Source organism: Dipodomys merriami, unplaced genomic scaffold, assembly GCF_024711535.1.
Source record: "Dipodomys merriami isolate MVZ:Mamm:240054 unplaced genomic scaffold, mDipMer1.0.p SCAF_28, whole genome shotgun sequence".
NCBI classification, from domain to species: Eukaryota; Metazoa; Chordata; class Mammalia; order Rodentia; family Heteromyidae; genus Dipodomys; species Dipodomys merriami.
In genome coordinates this window covers 20,130,995-20,153,834 of record NW_027204270.1, presented here as the reverse complement: position 1 = coordinate 20,153,834, position 22,840 = coordinate 20,130,995, and the positions used below count along the sequence as shown (strand labels likewise).

Genomic DNA, 22,840 nt, shown 5'->3' with positions numbered 1-22,840 from the left:
CCCAAGGAAATAGATGGAATGGAAAGGCACATGGCAATATGGTTTGGGGAGGAAAAATAGCACAGCAATACAGTTTTCCCAGATATGCAAGGTCTAGAAGTGGTTTTCATTGAGGAAATATTCTAGAATATATATGTATATGTATACATACATATATATATATATACACACACACACACATACATACACACTCAGAGTCAGTTGCCTTCCTGTTAAAAAGTTTTTGTTATTATAAAAGTGATATACAGGGGGGTTACAGTTACAGAAGTCAGATGATTTGTTTTTGAACAGTGTTCTCCCTTTCCTCACTCCCTGTTTTTCCCACTCATCCCCACCAACAAGTTGTATAGTTCATTTTCAACATAGTGTCTAGCGAGTACCACTCCTGCATTTGTTCACCCTTTGTCCCTCCACTTCTGTGCCTCTCCTTACCCTCTCAGAGACAGGTAAACAAGACAGAAAGAAATCAAAAATAACAACAGAGAGGGGGGTGGGAATTTTGTTCCCATTTCCTGAAGTTTGTTTTAAAAAAACGTGGAACGCTTCACGAATTTGGATGTCATCTTTATGCAGGGCCAGGCGAATCTTCTCAGTGTCCTCTTGGTTTTAATACATGCGTCATAGAAGCAAGCAATCAGTTGTCTTTCTGTCAGTCGACCATGCCTGTAATTCTAGCTACTCAGAAGGCTGAGACCTTGTAGAGAGCTGCGAGAGACCGCACCTGGAAGATGGCGCCGGCTTCCGCCCTCCGCCTTCCAGATGGCGAGTGCTCTCGGTGGTAAACAACTCCTTATATGGCTAAGGCAAAGAATCTGGCTTGCTTCCGCGCACCTGAACCTATTGGTGGTTCCCACGTGGCGTATCAGGGTTGGCTACCCAGCGGGTACTTAAGGCTGTGGGGAATTCTCCCCGGGGTTGGGGGTCAGAAGATTACTCAAAGGTCCTGAATAAACTGCAGAGAGAAGAGTCCGGTGTCGCGTCTTCCTTGCTGGTCGAGGCGGTAGCGACAAGACCTAAAGATCAAGGTTCAAAGCCAGCCCAGGCACACAAATTTGAGACTTTTTTCCTCCAATTAGCTACCACAAAAGCTAGAAATGGAGATTTGGCTCAAGTGGTAGAGCCCCATGCTTTGACTGAAAACGCTAAGGAACTGTGCCTAGGTTCTGAGTTCAAGCCCTAGTATTAGTACCAAAAAAGAAAAAAAAAGCTTTCAATAAGGTTGGCTCTTATTCCTAATGGCTTTATGATTGTTTAAGATTATTAGTACTCAAGCTGATTCAAAACTTTGGCGAAGTAGCAGGGTATAAAATTAACCCTCAAAAATCAATGGCTTTTCTGTATGCCAACAATGAGAAAAGTGTGGCTGAAATTAGGAAAGTAACTCCATTCGTAATAGCCCCACAAAAATAAAATACCTAGGAATTGAATTAACCAAAGAAGTAAAGGACCTCTATGATGAAAACTTTAAAAACTTGAAAAAGGAAATCAAAACAGAACTTAGAAAGTGGCAAAAACTCCCATGCTCCTGGATTGGAAAGATCAACATCATGAAAATGGCAATACTTCCTAAGGCTATCTACAAATTCAATGCGATACCTATCAAAATTCCAACCTCATTCTTCAAGGAAATAGAAGAGGCAATCCAAAAATTCATATGGAACAATAAAAGACCCCAAATAGCAAAAAACAATCCTCAACAGAAAGAACAGTGCTGGAAGAATATCAATACCAAATTTCAAACTCTACTACAAAGCCATAAAAATCAAAACAGCTTGGTACTGGCACAAGAACAGACCCCAGGATCAATGGAATAGAATTGAAAACCCAGAAATGAACCTACAGACTTAAAGCCATCTAATCTTCCATAAGGGAGCTAAAAAAATAGAATGGAAGAAAGACAGCCTCTTCAGTAAATGGTGCTGGCAAAATTGGTTAACTACTTGTAGAAAACTAAAGCTAGATCCTTATATATCACCCTGCACCAGAATCAACTCCAAATGGATCAAAGACCTCGAGTCAAAGCAGACATTCTGAAAACATTACAGGATGGAATAGAAGAAATCCTAGGTCTCCTTGGCACAGGCCGAAATTTTCTTAATAGAGACCCAGAAACACAACAAATCAAAGAAAGGTTGGACAAGTGGGATTGCATGAAATTGCAGAGCTTCTGCACGGCAAAGGACATAGCTAGCAAGATCAATAGAAAGCCCACGGATTGGGAGAAGATTTTCACTAGCCATACATCAGACAAGGGTCTCATATCTAAAATATACCTGGAACTCAAAATATTAAATCCCCCAACAACAAATCTTCAAAGAAACAACTGTCCAATAAATAAGTGGGCTAAAGACTTAAAGAGAAACTTCTCTGAAGAGGAAAGAAGGATGGTCAATAGACACAACCTCCCTAGCCATAAAAGAAATGCAAATCAAAACAACATTGAGATACCACCTAACTCAAGTTAGAATGGCTAAAATCAAGAACTCTAATAACAACAGATGCTGGAGAGGATGTAGACAGAAGGGAACCTTACTGCATTGTTGGTGGGAGTGTAAACTTGTTCAACCACTTTGGAAAGTAGTATGGAGGTTCCTCAAAAGACTCCACATAGAGCTCCCCTATGACCCAGCAATCCCACTTTTGGGCATTTACGTAAATGTTCACAAACAAGACCACACTAAAGCTACGAGCATGACTATGTTTATTGCAGCATTATTTACTATAGCTAAGATATGGAAACAACCCAGATGCCCCTCAGTAGATGAATGGATCAAGAAAATGTGGTATATATACACAATGGAATTTTATGCCTCCATCAAAAAGAATGACATTGCCCCATTTGTTAGGAAATGGAAAGGCTTGAAAAAAAATTATATTAAGTGAAGTAAGCCAGGCCCAAAGAAACATAGGTCCCATGGTTTCCCTTATTTGCAATATCTAGTATATGTCTGACTCAAGCAGAAAAGGTCAGATAAGTTGATGTTAGGGAAATGAACCCTAAGATATGTATTCAAATGTTTTTTTTCTTTCAGGTGATTGTTTCTAACACATTTATAAGATGATTTCTTTGTTGCTTTGTATGTTCCTTCCCCACAGTATAACCCCTGCTTTCACTGTATTTGAGGTTGGTATAATTTGTGGAGGGGAAGGGGAAAAACAAATCATTTAAATAGGGATACAGGTGGACCCATTGCAACAATGAGATGTACAAGTCGCTATGTTGAAAATGAACTTTACAACTTTGGTACTTTGGTGTGGGGGAGGGGGGGAGGATGGGGGGGTGGGGGGAGGATGGGAAGGGGAAACAAAGGAGGAGGCTACAATGCTTGATAAGAAATGTACTCATTACCTTGCCCATGTAATTGTAACCGCTCTGTACAGTATTTTCACAAAAAAAAAAGATTATTAGAAAGTACCTCAAGGCTATGCCAGTCTTCTAGAAAGTTCTATGAAACATGAGACTTGAGACTCCTCACTAAGAGAGGGGTGTAGTTTCTAAGATCCTTGTCCAGGTCTTCTGAGGTTAGTGCAGGCCTTCACTTACATCCCTTAACCATGTATTCTACTCAAATGCTCGGGTGGAAAGGAGAAAGAGTAACAAGTTAAGTTTTGTTTGGGGCCTCACAGAGCAAGGCATTTAAAAAAAGTAATCATTTAGTAAACATGTATTGTGGTTCTTCATTGTTTAGTGAATAATATATATGTATACACACACACACACACACACACATACACACACACACACACACACACACACATATTGCCAAGCCACCTTGGAAAGCTGGGACGTGGACACACAGGACAAAATGAGAGAGTTAGATGAGCAGGAACACAAGAGAGAGATTGAGAGAGGACAGAGAGGACACTAGAGGATATGCATAGGGAATGTTCGGGAACCCACAGAAGAGTTCTGCAAGTCAGTGAAGTGCCAGGCAGGCCCAGTGATGCAGGAGAGAATCATGGGGCCAAGACAAGCCCCAGGCCCCTCCCAGCCCACAGTCATGGGGTAAAGCCAGGCTTCCCCAAAGCCATACAGGGACAGCCAAAGACCCTGCAGGCGAGACACCGTGACGGACAGATCAAGGAGGAGGCTGCCAGAGCTTCCTGAGACCACACAGGAGGAAAGACACCCCCTGAGCAGAGCCAGCTGCCGAGGAATAGGGAGTAGGGAGGAGAAGGAGGGGAGGAGGGGTGAGGAGAGGAGGGGGCCAGGACCCTGTTGTCCTCCTTGAAGACACTCAGAACTCCAGCAAACCGCGAGGCCCAGGGCAAAGTAGCTGGAGCTCCACTGGAGAGCATGGCGCTCAGCGGCCCAGCATTGCCTGCCCCCGTGGAGCGCCTTCCCTGCCCAGGTGCTTAGCTTCTCCGAGACTCTGTTTGCTCCTCCAGAAGCAATACAAGGTGTTCAATCAAGCTTTACATGCAGCCCCCAAAGGGCTTATTTGTGAGAAACACAGGCAAAGAGTTGGCTAATAGTATCATTAGAAGGGGAAGGAGGTGAGAGAGGGTTGGACAAGGCTGTGATGGAGTTTCTGTTATTTCTGGTGGAAAGGATTCAGGAAAATGTTCTCTCACCGAAGGCTGTGGCAGGAACTTCCCTGGCCTGCTGATGAGGCAGAATAGAAGAGTCTAAGCTGGGTACCAGTGGCTCACACCTGCAATCCTCGCTACTCAGCAGGCTGAGATCTGAGAATCTTAGCTCAAAGCCATCCTTGGCAGGAAAGTCTTAACTCCTATGAACCACCAGAAAACTGGAAGTAGTGCCGTGGCTCTAAGTGGTAGAGTGCTAGCCTTGAGCAGAAAGAGTTCAAGGACATCACCCAGGCCCACCCTGAGTTCAAACTCCATGACTGACCAATATAAACAAATAAGAGTCTATGTAGACTTGGAGGGTTGATCTCATTCTATTTCTTCCTTATCTCAGAGTTTTCTGAAGTTTAAACAGACTTTTTCTTCCCAATACTACAACTCGCAGCCATTTTCCAGCAAAGGAGAAGTCATGTGAGAATACAAATATTAAATGAAATATTTAAATATCAAATGAAGACCAAAGATTCTCCTCCTCTGATCACCCCCAGAGATATCCCTTAACCTGTGCTTTGGGGATGAGCAAAAACATTCATGGGGCTGCCCACCCCTGAAGTCAGGGGCTCTCTGCCCTAGTGATGCCCACCGCCAGGAGACCTCAATCACCAGTCGATCAGTTAATCCATCAAAGGGCAACTCACTTGCCAAAGATATTCAGTGGTATGCGTCTTAATTATTTGGGATGTTAACTTCCTGGCAGATGCTTGGCCGGTAGGTATTTCCCCGCTTTCTGCAGGCTGTGGCTTTACTCTGGTGACTGCTTCTTTCGTGTGCGGAAGCATTTTAAGTTTGGTAAACTCCCACTTGTTTGTTTGCACTTTGGTGCCAGTGTTGGGGGTGATTTTTATCCTCCGATTCATTGCCGGGATCTGTGCCACAGAACTCTTCAACTGTGTTTCCTTCTGGCAGTTTTATGGCTCTCGGTCTCACATGTAATTCTTCTGCCCGTTCTTAGTTTAGTTGGCAAATCGCTCTGATACCATTCTTCTGCATAGCTGTCTTTGTTGCAAACTGATTGATGGCTAACAATGTGTGCGTTAAGTTCTGGCCTCCCTATTCTCTTTCGTTGGCTTTGTGGGTCTGTTTTTATGCCCGTGCCGTGCCACTTTGACTCGCGTAGTTTGCAGTATAGTTGGAAGTCAGGTAGTATGGTACCTCCTGCTTTCTTCTTCTGGCTCAAGACTCCCTTTGTTCTACAAGAGGATACATTCACATCTCTGCTGTTGCCATGTAGGGGCTGTCATTAATAACAGCATGATATATCACATACCTGATGATTGCCTGAACGGTTCCCACTACAAAACATGAGTTTTGAAGGCAATACCTGTTCATGAGTTCTATCTAGACATTCCTTCATGAATATTTATTTCAAACCTGCCCCGTATATCATAAATACATAGAACTTTTTATCAATTAGAAAAAGATATTCGGAGCAGACATTTCTTCCTTGAACCAAACATAAAGCAAAGGGAGCTTATATCTTGGATTGATTATATTGCCCCGCTGTGTGTCGCACACAGCCTCACGCCTTGGCTGGCACCCCCCCAAGCGCTAGTGTGTGCCCACAGCTCTGTGGGGCAGCTCCCTGCTTCTGCCGAGTTCCAGGCTCGGCTCTACAAGACCCAGGTCTGAGGTCAGCTGTGGGAGAGCAAGTCTGCCCTTCCATCTTGGCTTGGGTCCTTCACATTGGGACCCTTGTCTGGGACAAGTGTGTGACTCTGCTCTGCTCCCTGGGGCTCAGGCTCAGCATGAAAGCCCAGGCATGCTTCCACTGAGAAGGCCAGAGAGAGGAAACTCAGAAAGGCTTCTACCTGCCTCTCCTTTGCTAGCAGACCCTTGCTCAAAGTGCATCGCAGGACATACCCAAGGACAAGACGAGGGACAGAATCCCCCACCCCACATACGGTGAGGAAGGGACACAAACTTACTGCACAGGAAGAAGTGATGTAAGTTTGCACCCATCTGTCAAGCAACCTATCACAGGCTCCAAGGATTGCAGGGGAGGAGAGGAGGAATGGATGAGACAGAAGATCATACATAAAATGCAACATTTAGACCCTAGGCCCTAAGTCCCAGGAGTCCCAAGTTAGGTCCTGCCACTGGCCTCCTCCCAGACATCAAATACATGGTGAAGGGTAGAGAGAGGAGATTCATTCCACAGCAGCTATGCGGACACAGCACTTCGGGACATCTGCAGCCAATGTCTGCAGGGGTGAAGACATTGGCTTCAGGTGAAACAGAGAGAATCAGGGGCAGAGAAGGAAGTCTGCAGGTCCCAGGTGAGGTTGGAGTGACATGAGCCCAGCCTGTGTCTCTGGAGCGATTCTGGAGAAGTTATCACTTTATTACTGGAACCAAAGAAGAATGAAGTGGTCTCCTGAGTTGGAGGCTGTTTTCTTTGAGTAGACATGGCTCATGTGAAAGACAATGGGCCCTCCAGGCTGGCGGTTTCTCATTGAGTCCAGTCTTTCTTGGGGATGGCAAAGAGCCTGCAACAGAGAATAGTTCAGGTCACAGGACACAAATACAAGGCTGAGGAGAGCTTGGGTTCATTCATAAGACCCAGCAAATGCATCTTCTGAGTTGCCTCTTATCATATTGAGGGTATTGAATGGTGGGCCCCATTTACAGTCTGTTTGCATTCAAGGAAAGAACAAGATGCATCTTCTGTTCTTTATTAAGACCATCTTCAAATCCGTTTCAACATTTCTGGTGATGCCTACTTTGAATGAATTCAGACATATCTTCTGAGATTGCTTAACTGGTCTTCGTAAAGTCTTTAATAATCCAGGGAATACAGACTCAAGTGAAACTAAATGAAAAAAAAAAACAAAGAGGGAGAGGAAGAAATTAAGATTTCTCCCACTTCTTGATAGGTTTGATTTTCATTTATGGAAGAAAGTTCTCAGGCTTTGTGTTTACCCTTCCCAAGGAAGTGGTCTCCAGTAGAACGATCTGACACACACTCCAGGTCCTCACAAGGCAAAGTTTGTGGCTGAAACCCAAGCCCATCCCTGGATCCCAAGAAACTAGACATATTAAAAGATGAGAAACAAAATTCCATAATGAAAACCGAGGTTTTTGCCACCAGGGGATCTCTCTGTTGTGTGTTTTTCTCACATAGCAGTGATCTCAGAAACAGTCTGCTTTCTCCTCTGTGTTGTTTTATAAGAGGAACTGCTACTTTAATAGCCAGGACGCTTAAGATCTATAAAAGATAATAGGCATGGAAGATGGTTGACTTAGATAGACCTGGCAGAGAGACATTTTGATCATCAATTGTGGGTTTTTTTTTCCCTTTAACTAGGCAATAAAGGTTAACATCAGGCCACCACCACCTTCTGTTTGGGGAGGAGAATTGTGTCATGTGTCCTTGGTGATGACCTTCATTGAACTGCCTGGCTAGATTCCAAACCCTAACCACTGGAAAGTACCAGGCAACCTATTACTCATGACAGGGCATTGGTTTGACATGGAGCCTAAAATTCCTTGATAGCTTCTTAAAAATAATGGGCTCCGTCATTTTATCAGAAGCAGTTATTCACATTTAGTGTGATTGGGGTTATAGCCAAGTGATACAGTGGAATCCAAATGCTATGTGTATGCTCTAGAAGAAAACCTATTATTATTATTGTTGTTGCTATTATTATTATGTTTGATGGGGTTAACAATGTCCAGATGAGCTTTCATAAGTCTGTGATCATGGTTGCTATGGTAACTTCTCTCCTATGCTTCGGGATGCTAGAGAGAAACTAATAGGGTCATGATTCTTCGCCCACACTTGTTCTCTCCTTCCTTCCTATCTTATTTGACTTGGTTCTTGGGAAAACCATCGTGAAGGAGAAAGAAAATACCAATGCTGAAGTTTTCCTAGAATGACTAAGAGACTCATTTTTGAAGTCACAGCTAATATGGGAACCATTTATGACTTTCTTCTTCTGATGTGACACCATTCACACGCATTCATAGTCATGAGAGAAACAATTCAAACACAGAAAGAGACCATTGTGCTGTGTCCATCTCCTTCACCATGCCGGGCTCACACCCCTCAGTAACCCCGTATGAACAGCCCTTCCCGATTCCCCCCCTCTGCCTCCCTCCCCCCACAGGCATCGAGAGAGAAAGAGGCAAGCCAAGGAGGATGGAACCAGAGAAGACATTGTCCCAAGTGTGGAAGAAGAAACTAGAAGGTTAAAAGAGAGGGAGGAAGAGTGTGATATTCTCACCATGTGGCAGCCGCATGGCTGAAGGAACACCCCCCAGGAGACCTCTGGGGCTGATCAGGAAGGGGGACGAGGGTGACCGGGGCTGAGGTGATGGCTCAGCAGATGCGCAGCCACACTTGGGGAAAGTGGCTGAGACTTAGGTTATTCTCCTTGGAGGAAGATGGTCCTTTGGAACTTGCTAGCGATTCAAGTCTTACTAGGAAAGAGCCAGTGGTTTTGTTTTGTTACCATGTAGACACTGCTTGTTTCTTAATGTTCCCACCAGGTAACTTGGCTGGCTAAAGAAAATGGTGGGTTTCTTCTCATTTACATCTTCTAGCTGGTTATTCATGGGAGAGATAAACTGTTCCTTTTGTTCATACTTGCTCCACCCACTTCACCCAATGCTGATGGACTGGGGTGCTTAGGGGATCCTGTCTTAAGAGCCCCACAGCCTGTGGATTCCTCCTTGTCATAATATGAATATTCCAGCAGTCCTTTTTTATACATGATGGTGGCTGCTGGCTCATGCTAGGTTTGGCCTATCGTGTTTGCTAAGGGGACTTAATGTCTTTCATTTTCGAAGTTTTCTCCCTATAATCACTAATTAGGAGTGGGTGTTGAGCATTATCTAACACTTTGTCCGTGTTCTATTTATAAATTCTGGGTGGTTAGATCTTTTATCTACATGAATGTCCCTCTTTGTTCTATTTGATAATGTTCCCTCCAGTGTTGCTTTGTAAGATCCTGCCACTCCTGCATCTTTAAAACACAAAAATCTCCTTGCTTATTACTTGTTAAGCTTCTTTTCCCACCTCTCTGATTTTAATCTTTCTCTACCATTGATTTTTATTTTTTAGCATCTTGCAAAGTTCAGCTTCTAATAAATATTACCTACAGGGCCATCTACTGGAGGTCCCACACTGGATGGTATCCCTGAGAGACAAAGATGACCAAGATAGAAGGTTCTGGAAGGAGGACCTTACCACTGGCCTCTGGATCTGGGGGCAGAGGTAGCTTTTGGGAGCTACTGGCCTACTTTAGGACCCAGAGTTCAAGAAGCAATCCTGTCAATCCACATACGCGATAACTCCAAAACAGTCCATTGGCCAGGCTGAGATGTAAGGATCCTGGTTGGAAGCCGCCTGGGGCAGGAAGGTCCATGAGATTCTTATCTCCAATTAGCAGAAGTGGAGGTGTGGTGAAAAAGGTAGCCTTGGTGAAAAAAAAAAAAAGCTAAGGGACAGCACCCAGGCCTTGAATCAAGCCCCAGGACTGGCACCAAATAATAATAATAATAATAATAATAATCATCATCATCATCATCATCATCATCATCATCATCATCATCATAATAAACAACTAGGTGCTGGTGGCTCATACCTGTAATCCTAGCTACTCAGGAGGCTGAGATCTGAGGGTCTTGGTTCAAAGCCAGCGTGGATAGGAACATCCATGAGACTCTTATCCAATAATCCACCAGAAAACCAGAAGTGGTATTGTGGTTCAAGTGGTAGAACACTAGCCTTGAGCTGAAGAGCTGAGGGACAGCACCTAGGCCCTGAGTTCAAGCCCTATGACTGACTATATATATATATACTATATATAATATATACATTTATTCAACTGCCATTGTGTAAGGTTCCCCCAGGGACTGCATGTCAGCTGCCGTCAGAAGTCTGAAGGAAGAAGGGGTCATTAAATACATGCCACCAGGATGCAGTTTGCTAAAAGGGATCGGGACCAGTATGTGCAAAGATGCAGAGCCCTCTCACGGGTCCTAGACCCTCCCTCACTGTGCACAGACAGACACACACCCCTCTCTGCCTCGCTTTGTCAGCTCTGGCCTCTGGCCTCCACCTTCTTCTTCCCCAAGCCTTTGCACTGGCTGTCCCCACAGCCTGGATCCATCCTCTCCTGTGTCCGCATAGCTGGCCTCTACTTCTGTACAAATGGCATTGCATCCATGTGCCCACCTTTCCTCACTAAGGCAGAACCCCTCCCCGCCACCACCCAATCCACCATGAAGCCTTGGCCTGCTTGGCTTCTCAACTGAGGTCTCGCAGTAAGAACATGAGACAGGAAGCACACAAACAGGGCAGGGCAAAAAGGGGGTTAGAAGAAGGGGGGAGGGAGAAAGGCCTCACACAGTGGGCGGCTGATGGTCTACAAAACAACCTGGCCCAGGAAGACACCCTCTGCTGGTGGGAGGACCCCAAAGAAAGGGAGAGGAGAGAAAGGCTGGAGCCCCTCTGAGGTTCCCTTTGCTCTCTCTGCTCCTCACCCAGACTGCAGTGTTTCCCTCCGGGAAAGGAGCATGGGTGAGCCAGGAACCGCGGGAGGTGCCCTCCTTCCCTTCCTTCCCACAATGCACTTTGTTCCACCTGGTTTCAGAACCACACTCATGTGATTGTTTTTTCCTTTTTGCCTTCTTTGCTATAATTTATATTTTGCTCGAAAAGGTACCATTCCCTTCAATGTGCCTGAAGCATGAGGCCACATGTCTGTCTGCTCCCAGAAGCCCTCCCTGACTCTACATAGATGGCTCCTGTCTTCCATTTTTCTCTCTGCTTTCTTGTTCTCTCCCCTTCCCTTCCCCCACCCTCTCTCGCTCTCTCTCGCTCTCTCTCGCTCTCCCTCTCGCTTTCACTCTGCAGTCTGGGTAAGCCTCCTGGGGTCACATCCGGGCCTTCAATCTGGTTTTCTGCAGTGCTGACTCTGCTTCTCTGTACAACGGTGGGGTTTTCATTTCCAGTCCTGCAACACTGGTTTGTTCTGGAACTTTCCTTACCCCCCCCCCCAGTCCCATCTCCAAGGCAGGTATGTCCTTCTCCCTTGTCCTCTGTCTCCTGAAAACTTTTTTATTCCTTTCTCCTTGGGCTGTCTTCCTGCATCATCTTCTTAATTTTAAATCATCTTCAGCAGCATCTGATTTCCCCTGAACGTTAGCAATGCACCATTCATCCATTCATTCATTCACTCACTCATTCAACAGTGTCGTTTGTTACTGGGCCACCTGGTACTCAGCACTGTGGTAGCTCTGGAGCAACACCCAGTTCCCATAAATAAATGGTAGAATAAAATGGGAAACGGCCATTTTTCAAACAACTTGAGCTACGCATGACAAGTGTCACACCTGGACATGAGTTGTGACATGAGAGCACAGAGTAGAGAATCCTCAGAGGGAGGGGTGCAGGGAGGGGCGGAGGGAGGGAACACTGCCTCCTGGGCTGAGGTTCTGGCTTTTCCACAGCCCGTGTTGTTGCATTCTGTTCCCCCCTCCCCCTGCAATGAGAGTCACTCTGTGTTGCATTTATAAGATCTGGGTGGCTGTGTCTGCTCCCTCCAGTGCTGCTTCATGGTGGATGGAGAATCACATTCCCTTAGCCCTCATCACTGTCCACTTGGACCTTCTGGAGATCCCCTTCTGAGTCTCCAGACAGGTGGCATGCTGCTGGGCCCCACCATTTGGTCCAGTCTGTTGTGTGGAGGGGCAAGGATGCTCCCCCTAACATCTTGGGGGGGGGAAGGGCCTTTCACTGTCCCAACTGCTTTGCTTCTGATACCCTCCACCAAACACTTGTCCAGGCCACCCCCAAATCTCTGTTCTGCAGGTAGAACTCCTGAGGGCACTAAGTCTCAAGCTGAGGTCTCCTCCCACAATAAGCATTGTGGGAAAGCACAAAGGTTTAGTGTGCATCGGTTGTTCTCTGGTCCTGGGTAGAGGTGATGTGGATGGTATGGGGATGTGGAGAAAGTGGGGGCACTTCCCCCCCAGCACACCCACCAAGATGAGGTGCCCAGAGGAAGAGAGAGAGGGAGGGCAGGGGAGAGAGAGCACAGAGCCATTCAGCAGGCTAGCGGGGCAGAATACAGCAAGGTTGCAAGGAGTTCAGATAAATATTTAAACTTGTTAAGAATTACGAGTCTCCTGGAATGGAAGGCATCATTAATTCCCGGGAAGTCAGGCTAACAATGAGCTGGCAGAGGGATGGCCCCCTTGAATTATACTTTTAATGGAGTTCCCAGGTTAAAGTAGATTTCATTTAAGGTCAATCAATAGGCTATTTTACCCAGGCCTGGTGATTAAAAGAAAACCATAAAGGAGTCCTGTGACAGTAATCATTCGGGCCCAATCAGACCTTGCTTTAGACCTGCAAAGCTGCGGGTGAGTTCTGTAGCCATGGACCCAAGCAGGCATTCTGGGTTCTATTTTCTACCACCCCAAGTGGATGCAAACTCCCCGCTCCCCTTTACATACATGGTTCAGTCTGCACCCCCAGGCAAAGAAAAGAAATTGAGGCTTCTTTCTTTCCTGGCACACAGAGCACATTGGAATAACTTAAATGAACAGTGTCATTTATTTCTTGAATTCCCCATGTTAGGTCACAGTCAGAATTTTCCTTTGACAGAAGTGATCCTATTAGACTCTTCTGAGTCTCCTGGTCTCTCTCTCTCTCTCTCTCTCTCTCTCTCTCTCTCTCTCTCTCTCTCTCTCTCTCTCTCTCTCTCTCTCTCTCTCTCTCTCTCTCTCTCTCTCTCTCCCCTTCTTCTCTCCCTCCCTTTCTCTCCAGTTCTTCTTTTCTATTAGAAGTAGCCTCAGGAAATCAAGAAGAAATGAGATACTCAAGGCCATGTATCTCAGTGATCCACTGTTGACTTGGCTAGGAAATTAGGGGTAGGAGGAGGATTCTGGAGAAATGAAATTGCCTTTAGGACTTGGAGATTAATTCAACTGCCTGCAAAATGCATGGAGGAATGATAGCATTGAAGGTAAATGGACTTCTTTTTTTCTTTTTTCTCCATCATTCATCTCTAAGGCTTGATAGAACCAACCTGGATTGTGTATCCTTAGAGTAAAATATTGTATTTTTTCCAGACACACACACACACACACACACACACACACACACATACACACACACACACACACACACACACACACACACACACACACACACACACACACACACACACACACACATATATGTCTTAGTAGTCCAGGACTTTTTCTAAAAGAATATGTTTTGCCTCACCCAGCATTTTGAGTTTATTAGACAGGAATTTTTCCAAGGCCTACTATTTATTTTTTGTACACTCTGGTTTTTCACCGAGTCAAGAGAATGAAGAAGAAAGATCTTTGTTACCATGTGGTTATTTTTAATAAATTGGACTTGAAGGGGGCTGCTAGCTGCAAGTTCACACACAAACTCTGCTATCATTTCCATATTAAAAAATGTTTAAATCCTTGCTGTGGATCTAACAAGGAAAGAGGGTAGAACCTTACATCTCTCCTCCTCCTTTTGCTAAGAATCAAAATAGGAACAAGAGAAGTTTGAAACAATATAGAAGTTGCACAAAAGAATGTGTCGATTCTGAGGAAAGAGAATAAATTGTGAACTGTTGGAGGGCAGACATGGATGTGAGCATATTTTGCAAGCTGAGAATCATGAACTACTCAATATGAATGTTAGGGGCTGGAGTCTGGATACTGTCTTTGAAATTTTTATTTTCCTAAAGGCTAGAGATAAACAAGGTGTTCTTATTAGAGACAAGAAAAGGGTCTTGAAACCCTTTAATTATGATCACTCTCGAAAAGGTTGGCGACAATTCAGAGGCATTTATTAAAATAACAGACAAGGTACTGCAACAAAGAAAATGGTGGCTTAATTTCTGATTCCCTTGAGGTTCTGGGTTCTGAAGGAGTCTGACAGTAACTGTATCCATCACACTGAAACATCTCTTCAGAGTTGAAACGGAGCATGAAAGTGTGTGTGTGTGTGTGTGTGTGTGTGTGTGTGTGTGTGTGTGTGTGTGTGTGTGTGTGTGTGTATCTGTCCATATTCAAAGCACCCACACGCACATTCTTCAATGTATAGAATATACACCTGGCAGGCTGAGCAAGAGGGCTGGAATTCAAACCCAGAAACAATGGCAGGGAGGGATAGGATCCCCAAAGCTACTGGCTTTCCTTGTAGGCATTCATCTTAGACCTTGACAAATGAGAGACATATATCTTTTTCTTTCATCTTGCCTAGACAATAGTTTATATATTTGAATGTACCATTGTATTTTATTTTCCAACTCTGCCAAGAATCAATCTAGTGGTATTGAATATCCATGCAAACAATTCTGGACTATTACAGAGCCTGAACAAAGGAGGTCCAGGAACCCATAAGCTTTATTCTCTTTCCAACTCCCGCAGCAATAAAACACCAACTCCTACCTTTTCACTCTTGGATTCTGACTCTAGCAGAGACAGGGGAGAGAAACTGAGCCTCAATTACAAGCAAGAGAATAATGGGAGCTTTAGCTACATTTATAGAGTCTGGTCTTTTATGTGTTTTGCTTAATTCTGTTACTAAAGGAAAAAAATTCTTTAAAAAAAATTCAGCTATAAGAGCCTAAAGAGGTTTGAATCATGGCATTCTGTAATGAATCATTTCAAGAGCAAAAAACATTGCACCAAAGTAAATCAGAGTTGTTTCACTCCTTTAGAACTTGAGTTTCTATTACTTTCAGGAGGCTTTCGCCCCCGAGATGAATAGACCAACCAGGAAAGTCATTTATTTGAGTTTCAAGTTGGCCAGAAGAATGAGCACAGAATTTAAAACAGAGCAAAATAATGGGGAATCGAATACTGTTTCTAAAAGGAAGGCCCACCCCATTCATTCAGCCAGTAAAGATAGATTGCTTGGACCACCAGATTTCCCAGAGGAATGGATGATCTGGGACAATTATAAGGTTAGATCTTGAGTTCCAACACACCTAGCCCACTTGAGTGGCTCACCGGGAGCTTCTGGGTTGCTGATCCAATGTGTGATAGAGTAATGTCCAGTCTATGAAAGAAAAGGCAGAGTGACCACAAGCTCCCATGAGAAACCCCATGAGTCCATGCCTTGTGGTTTAAACCCAGACTACACATCCTGGCCCTTATTTCTGCCAATAGTGTGTTGTCTCACTTGTCCGTGCTTTTACATGCTGATCCTTCTAATTCCATGACTCAGTTCAAGGTTTTTTTCCTTGGAGACGTTCTCTAGCCTCCTTCCTTGACCATCCTTTGGTTTTCTTCCCTCTTCCCCTTAGCACCTTGATCTGATGAGAGCTGATCTCTTGTTGACCTTGAGCCCCATTATATGATCTTCTTCCTCCTATGAGCTGAGTTCTCTCCACCCAGCCACCCCCACCCATGCTCCATTCATAACTCACCTTCTCTGGACCCAGATAGAGCCTAATGCAGACTCGTTCTAGCTTTCTGGTTGGGTTAGGGTCCTGACTGCTTGGATGTTATGCTAGATAGGACAGTGCCCTCTAGCCTCTGTTGGTGAGTCACTCACAGGTGGAAAAATAGAGAGTGGCAGGTAGGAAAAGAAAGGGGAAGGCTGGGAAAGTGGCTCAGTGGTAGAGCACTTGCCTTGCATGCCTGAGGCCCTGGGTTCGATTCCTCAGCACCACATAAGCAAAAAGAAGAAAGGGGATAGGGCATTTCTTCTCCTGGCTTCTACCCTCGGAGCCATGGGCTAGCCAAGGCTTGAAGCCTCTATCTGGGACCCCAGCTCCAGTGAGGCAGCCTCTTTCCTGACCTTCAGAGCTCTCCCAAGTCCTAGAAACCATTCCCTCTTCTCCTCCTCTATCTCTGGAGATGTGAACATCTCCCCCTTGTTTTCTGACTGAGACTCCTTTGTGACCCTGCATGGGTCTCCTCCCCTCCCCCGCCCCCCCCCCCCCCCCCGCCATCCCCCTCCCCTGCCCTGCCCCTTCGCAGAGCCTAGTCCCCAGCAAACCACACAACTCTGGAAGTATTTGGGTTTTTACAAACTAAGCACATACCAAATTGGACATGAGGTGACTGGAATTCCCCACTGCAGCTCCGGCACTGAGTTCTGTCAGTCCTAGGAGCCCTCCTTCCCAATTCTCCCAAACATGAAGGGCAGATTCCCAGCAGAGGCCTCAGGCCCCTCCACAGCCCCCACCATGCCAGTGCACCCCTTATCTGGCTGGGGAGGCTCCCCGCATCCACCGCCCAGGCCCAGGGAGGGAGCAGGCTGCCTCCGGGGGCTCTGCCTTGGGATCGATTCTGTTGCTTGAGGCTATCGATCCCCCGACAATTGCTGTCTTGCTTTTCTTCCCATGAGGGGCTGGCTGTGGGCACAGGGATGGTACACATGAGAGGTATTTCTCAGGGACAATGGTGCACTGTCCCTTTATTGATTGTTCTGCAGTCTGACTGGGTAAGACCTGGTGTCCAGTTCACCACCCTCCTTCTCTCTCCATCCAAAGCCAGCCCAAGCCTTTAATGAGGGAGGAGTGATGCAGACAAAAAGGAGCTAGGTTATTTAATATGAAGACGCACAGTGTGTCCCAACAAGGACACCTGTATTCCTTTCTGAAGGTGAAAATGGTTCGTGCCACACTTCCAACCACCATTATGGCTTGGGCCAGATGGTTGTGTCTGAGGCCATCCTCATGCCAGCCTACCCTGAAGTTCCTGCAGAGCCGAGTATGGTACCTGGGTACTCTAGCTCTGCACTGCCCTGGCCAACCTGTTCATTATGTACAAATGGGGCCCACCACACTGTCCAAGCCACACTGTCCAAATGTTGTGAGTTGAAATTCCCTTCAATGTGAAAGAAAATACAAGTAGAATATATGATGGATCCAGTTGTATTTTAACTCTATGTCAACGTGGTTGTACAGGATAATGTTTTCATCAAAGAATAAAGGCCACAATTGCTCGAAGCACCTAGGGCCCACGAACTGTGGTACACCTTGCTTTGCAGAATGCCATCCCTGAGAAAACAAACAAACTCTGGGAGTTCAAGAGTCACAGAGCTCTGGGGACAGTAACACAACAATCAAAGCATGAGAGCAGGCCTGCAGGGGATGAAGCTACTCCCAAGGTTATAAAACCACTTGTCCTAACTTTACAAAATTAAAAAACAAGGACTAGAAGAATGGCTTAGGGAGTAAAGCACCTAACAAGTGCCAGGACCTACTTGAATTCAAACCTCCACATCTCCAAAAAACAAAAGAAGCCCAAGCACGCAGTAGGAAGGAATTCATAAAGAACAGAAACAAACACATAAAAAAAAGAATAGAAAACTTCAGTCAGTCATATGAAAAGATTGGCAATATTGGTCGTCATTTAGCCAGAATAACAAGGGTAACAAAAACGAACACTCAAGTGGCTTAAATCAGGAATGAAATAGTAGGCATGACTACCCACTTTACAAAAACAAAATGGATTATAAATAAAACGGATTACAAGAGAATACTATGAACAACTATATATCAACCCATAATGCAGCCTAGATAAAAATAAACAAATTCCAGCCAGGAACCATTTACTCACTCCTGTAATCCTAGCAACTACTAAGGCTGAGATCTGAAAATCGTGATTCCAAGCCAGCTGAGGCAGAAAAGTCTATGAGACTCTTATTTCCCAACTAACCATCAAAAAAGACAGAAGCGGAAGAGCAGCTTAAGTGATAGAGATTTTTGCCTTTCCTTATCAGAATATGGGGAAATAGAATCCAGTAATAGCCCAGGACTACGTATCATGACTGAGCAGAATGCAAAGATGGTTTGACATAGCAAAATCAATCAATGTACTATACATTGATAGGATAAAGAGTCCAAACCAGAGCCAGGTAAGTGGAATTAGTGGGGGAGAGGGGGTTCAGATTTCTGGCTCTGACCCCATCAGCTTCCCCTACCCCCCAACTATTGATGAACTTTCATTTACCCCTTGTTTTCTGACCTGAGGCTTTTTTGTCACCCTGCATGGGTCTCTTCTCCCAACCTTTGCAGAGCCCAGTTCCCAGAAAACCATAAAACTCTGGAGGTATTTGGGTTTTTACAAACTAAGCACATACCAAATTGGACATGAGGTGACTGGAATTCCCCACTGCAGCTCTGGCACTGGGTTCTGTCAGTCTAGGAATCCTCCTTCCCAACTTCTCCCAAACATGGAGGGCAGATTCCCAGCAGAGGCTTCACTGGAGGCCCCTCCACAGCCCCCACCATGCCAGTCCACCTCCTATCCTCCTCTCTTTCTATATAATAGTGTCTTCCTGTTTTGCTGTCCACCTGCAGTGGCTATTCCCCACACACACACCATAGCCTCCCACTTTCAAGTCCCTTTTGTTTCCAAGAATAGTCTAACTGATGGGACTCTCTTGGTCTGATTACCAAACTTTCAGAGAAAAAGCTCACTTTGGACCAGAGGCCATATCTGGGTCAATTAAGCATGGCCAGAAGACTCCCATCTAAATATGGCTCCTCCCTGCCTGGCAAGCAGGTGGGAGGAGAAAAGGGCTTCACATTTGCTAGGCAGGTGCTCTACCACTTGAGCCACACCTCTACCTTATCATCTCCTAAAATGGTAAATTTTATGTTCTGTATATTTGAGCACACAATAAGCATAATACAGCCCAAAATCTTGGATGCACAAAGTGTGAATTAAAGGGCCAAGAAGGGCAGGTCACAGTGGTGACCCAACCTGCCCCATCATGTGTTTGCCACCAAGAGGTAGTTCTTATTGCTTGGGAAAGCTCTTTCTTCCATACCTAAGGAAGTGTAGGTGCATAAAGGTATAGCTGACACCAGCCCCTCTATGACACATTGCTTCATCCCACCCCCCAGGCAAACTTAATCCCATCCATTCTGAATCCACAGCAGCGATGTCCACCACATGTGGTGTTATGACTCTTTATCATGCATCCTGATAAGTTTTTTTTTTCCTCTTGTGCCAATACTGGTGCTTGAACTTAGGACCTTGTGCTCTTGCCTGGGTTTTTGCTCAAGGTTAACACTGTACTACGTGAGTCATGTCTACTTCCAGATTTTTGCAAGTTAATTGGAGGCTTTCTCTGCCCCGGCTGGCTTCAAGTAGATAGGATTACAGGCATGCACCACTGACTCTAGGCTCAGGATGAGTGTTTATGCATGTGTCCTTTCCTCAGGCCTGTGAAATCAGAGCAGATCAAGGGCAGTGTGATGCAGTAATTCTTTGGGATGGCAGATTCTAGATGCCTTCTCACCTCCAATTCACAGTGCTGGCACTCACTTGCCATGTGACCTTGGATAAATGACTTCCCCTGCCTTAGTGTTTTCAAAGGAAACAATGAGCATGGTGACCCCCTGTATTGCCTGAGTGAGAAGACCCCCATATTGCATGGTATGTATTGCTAGTCTATCGTAAATGCACAATAATGTGTAGCCTTTGTTATCATCCCTTCCTGTCAAACGTGGCATCGGGGATGTTGGAAGAATTTAATGTATGTTAAATAGACAAAGCAAGTAAGAAATAAAAGTGTGCATGTAGGTATACATAAATGTTGGCAGTCATGACTAACGCAAATGGAAACAGCAATTGGCAAAGATTCACTGGCTTCATGGTAGACAGCAGAGAGGCCCCAGTTTGGACTGAGTACAGAGGTGGTTCAGGAGATCAGAGGCCAAGTTCTACTGAGGGCATCTGGGAAAGGTCACTGACCTTCCCACTGTGCGGCATCTTCAGGAACGAGAGGCCCAGGACCTCTCTTTCAGAATGTACATTTTTCATTCCACTTAGCTGCTATATCCTCCAGCTAACAGAACGGATTGGCATTTAAATATGTACATTGCGTTTAAATTTCCCCCAGGAAGCGATCAATAAAGCCTTGGTTTATTTGCAGAGCACTATTTTGATTGTAGACTGGCTCCTTGCTCTGAGTCCTGCATCACTCACTTTCTGTGCTGCTGAGAAAGATCATTTTGAACTTGGGGTCCACACGGAGGCTAAAGAAAGTTTCCATGGAGGTAGGGTGGGGGCCTGGTTCCCCATTGCTCATGTCCATCTTGGTGCAATGACTTCCAACTGCTGCTGTGAGGAGTCAAATCTGATAGAAACAGAGGCTGCAGAGAGATAAACATAAACATGGGTTTCCATGGAAACAGAAGTTGCAGAGTGAGATAGCTGGAAGGCCCCAGGGCCTGTATTTCAGTGAACCAAATGCTAAATATATAGTCAGAGCAGCCTCTGGGGACGACACCCGGAACACGTGACTCTTCTCGCGAGCAGAACAGAGTGCACCTAAGATTTGGACTAAAATGTCACCCCCTTGCATAGCCAATATGCAGGAGAATTGTGCTTTCTATCCCAAATTGAAAGCATATTTCTTTCCTTAATTGAATGCCTCAGGGCAATGAATCAACTTTGACAGAATTCAGTCAACAATTAACTCTGTGGCCACTTCCTGGCCATATCCAATAAAAGCTTTGAAGGCCCAATGAAGGTTTGAAATCCCAGGACTCAGAGCTAAATGATCCCAAAATTCCCTTCAAATGGACTCAAGAGGGTGCACTCTGCAGGGCTGCCCAACTTCCTGTCACCTCCCCGCCCTATCATTTCAGGACGTTTTCCAGGAGGGCTCAAGATGTTCACACAAAGCCAATAGGTTGGACCCAGACAGATAGTGATGAGTTCCATGTGGAACTTCACATGCCACTGAGACAGACAAGATCCAGTTACTGGTGTGTGATCAATTATGTGGAAGCTTCCTGAGTTTTATTAGGCTCGTGGATTCTCTGGGGCAGGAGCTCAGGCAGACATGATGGAAGAGCAGCTGGTCTTGGCTTCATGGTGTATCTGGGGCTCGCTCCACCAGGAAGCTTGCATCGTTTTTGAGTGACTTGGAGTTTGGTGACTTGATGGCTGAGGGTGGCAGATGTCTGGCAGTACCACGTGATTAGAAGAGGGTGGTGACACTCTACAAGAGCTGAGCTACCTGAAGGCGAACCCAGTCAGCCCCAGACAACTTCGCCATGCCCAGAGGACTGGAGTGACTGGAGTTGACTCTGTTTCCACTCCCCTCCAATTTTTATTAATACTAACTAATAACACAAGAATCACAGGCGCTTCCACTTACATGACAGCATTCCAGTCCAATTTACAAATACTTCACATGGGTCAGCTAATTCTGTTATTCTCACCTTAAAGATACAGAAATCAAAGCTCAGAAGCCAGAGCCACCTGGTAGAGTTGAGGTTTAAACCCAAGTCCAGCTCCCTAGAAAACTGTGCTTTTGTTCCCTGAGCTCTTACCATATGAGCTAGCCTCAGTGCACTGTGTAAGAGATAAAAATCCAGGTGTCCAGGTGAGGAAATAGACAAGAGAGGAGGGAGAGAATGGCGAATCAAAGCTGCCACCATTACGAGTCTGGATGATTCTGATGGATGATATACGGATGAGTGGAGGATGGATGGATGGATGATAGGTGAATGGATAAATGGATAAACGGATGATGCATGGATGTATGGATGAATGGATGATGGATGGGTGAATGTGTATATATGTGTGTATGTATTCTGTATGTATTCTGTATATTTGTATGTAAAAGATCTAAAATACAGACCATGAGAATCAGTCACACATTTTACCTGGATGTGTCGAACTTCAGGCAATTCCAGAAACTGCCAGTGAGAGCCAGCCTATCTGTTTGCATTACTACTGCTGAGTAACAAATCAGCCCTATGCTGAGTAGTTTTAAAGGACCTCCTTTTATGATACCCCCAGATGCTTTGGGTCAGGAAATAAAACAAGGCAGAGCAGAAGCAGGTTGCCTGTATGTTGTAACATCTGGGAAATGACCTGGGAAGAATTACACCTGGAAGAGATTCATAGCCAGATGAGTTGATGATGGGGGGGGGGGGAGTGGGAACTTCTGGAAGGGCACCATGTTGTCTAGCTAGCAAATGCTGGCTGTGAACCAGAACATCAGTAACAATAGACTGTTGTCATTGTTACTTGAAGCAACCACAGAGGGTCTCCAGGAGGGTTGAGCCTCCTTAGAGCATGGTAGCTTTGGGGTGATTGAATTTACAGAGCAATCAGAACTCCAGAAGCACCTGGAGACTTCTATGACTCAGCCTCAGATGGCTCTGGACAACAGCTGCACCACTTCCATGTACTTGGTCAGGTGGAAGAGAGTTCCTAAAGCCATCCCTGACTCTCAGGGAGAGGATGAGAAAGTCAACGCATGCCTTTAACATCACCAAAGTTAAAA

The 22,840-nt window shown here is 45.3% G+C and overlaps 1 protein-coding gene and 1 non-coding gene across 2 annotated transcripts in view; one reads left to right on the top strand and one right to left on the bottom strand.

The window, feature by feature from the left end:
* Window positions 1–22,840, top strand: part of Kazn (kazrin, periplakin interacting protein) — a 502,475-nt gene that overhangs the window by 170,052 nt on the left and 309,583 nt on the right. The window lies entirely within an intron of this gene.
* LOC138838469 (U6 spliceosomal RNA) lies at window positions 529–632 on the bottom strand. Its single transcript, XR_011375608.1, has one exon. It is a non-coding gene; the product is annotated as a U6 spliceosomal RNA (small nuclear RNA).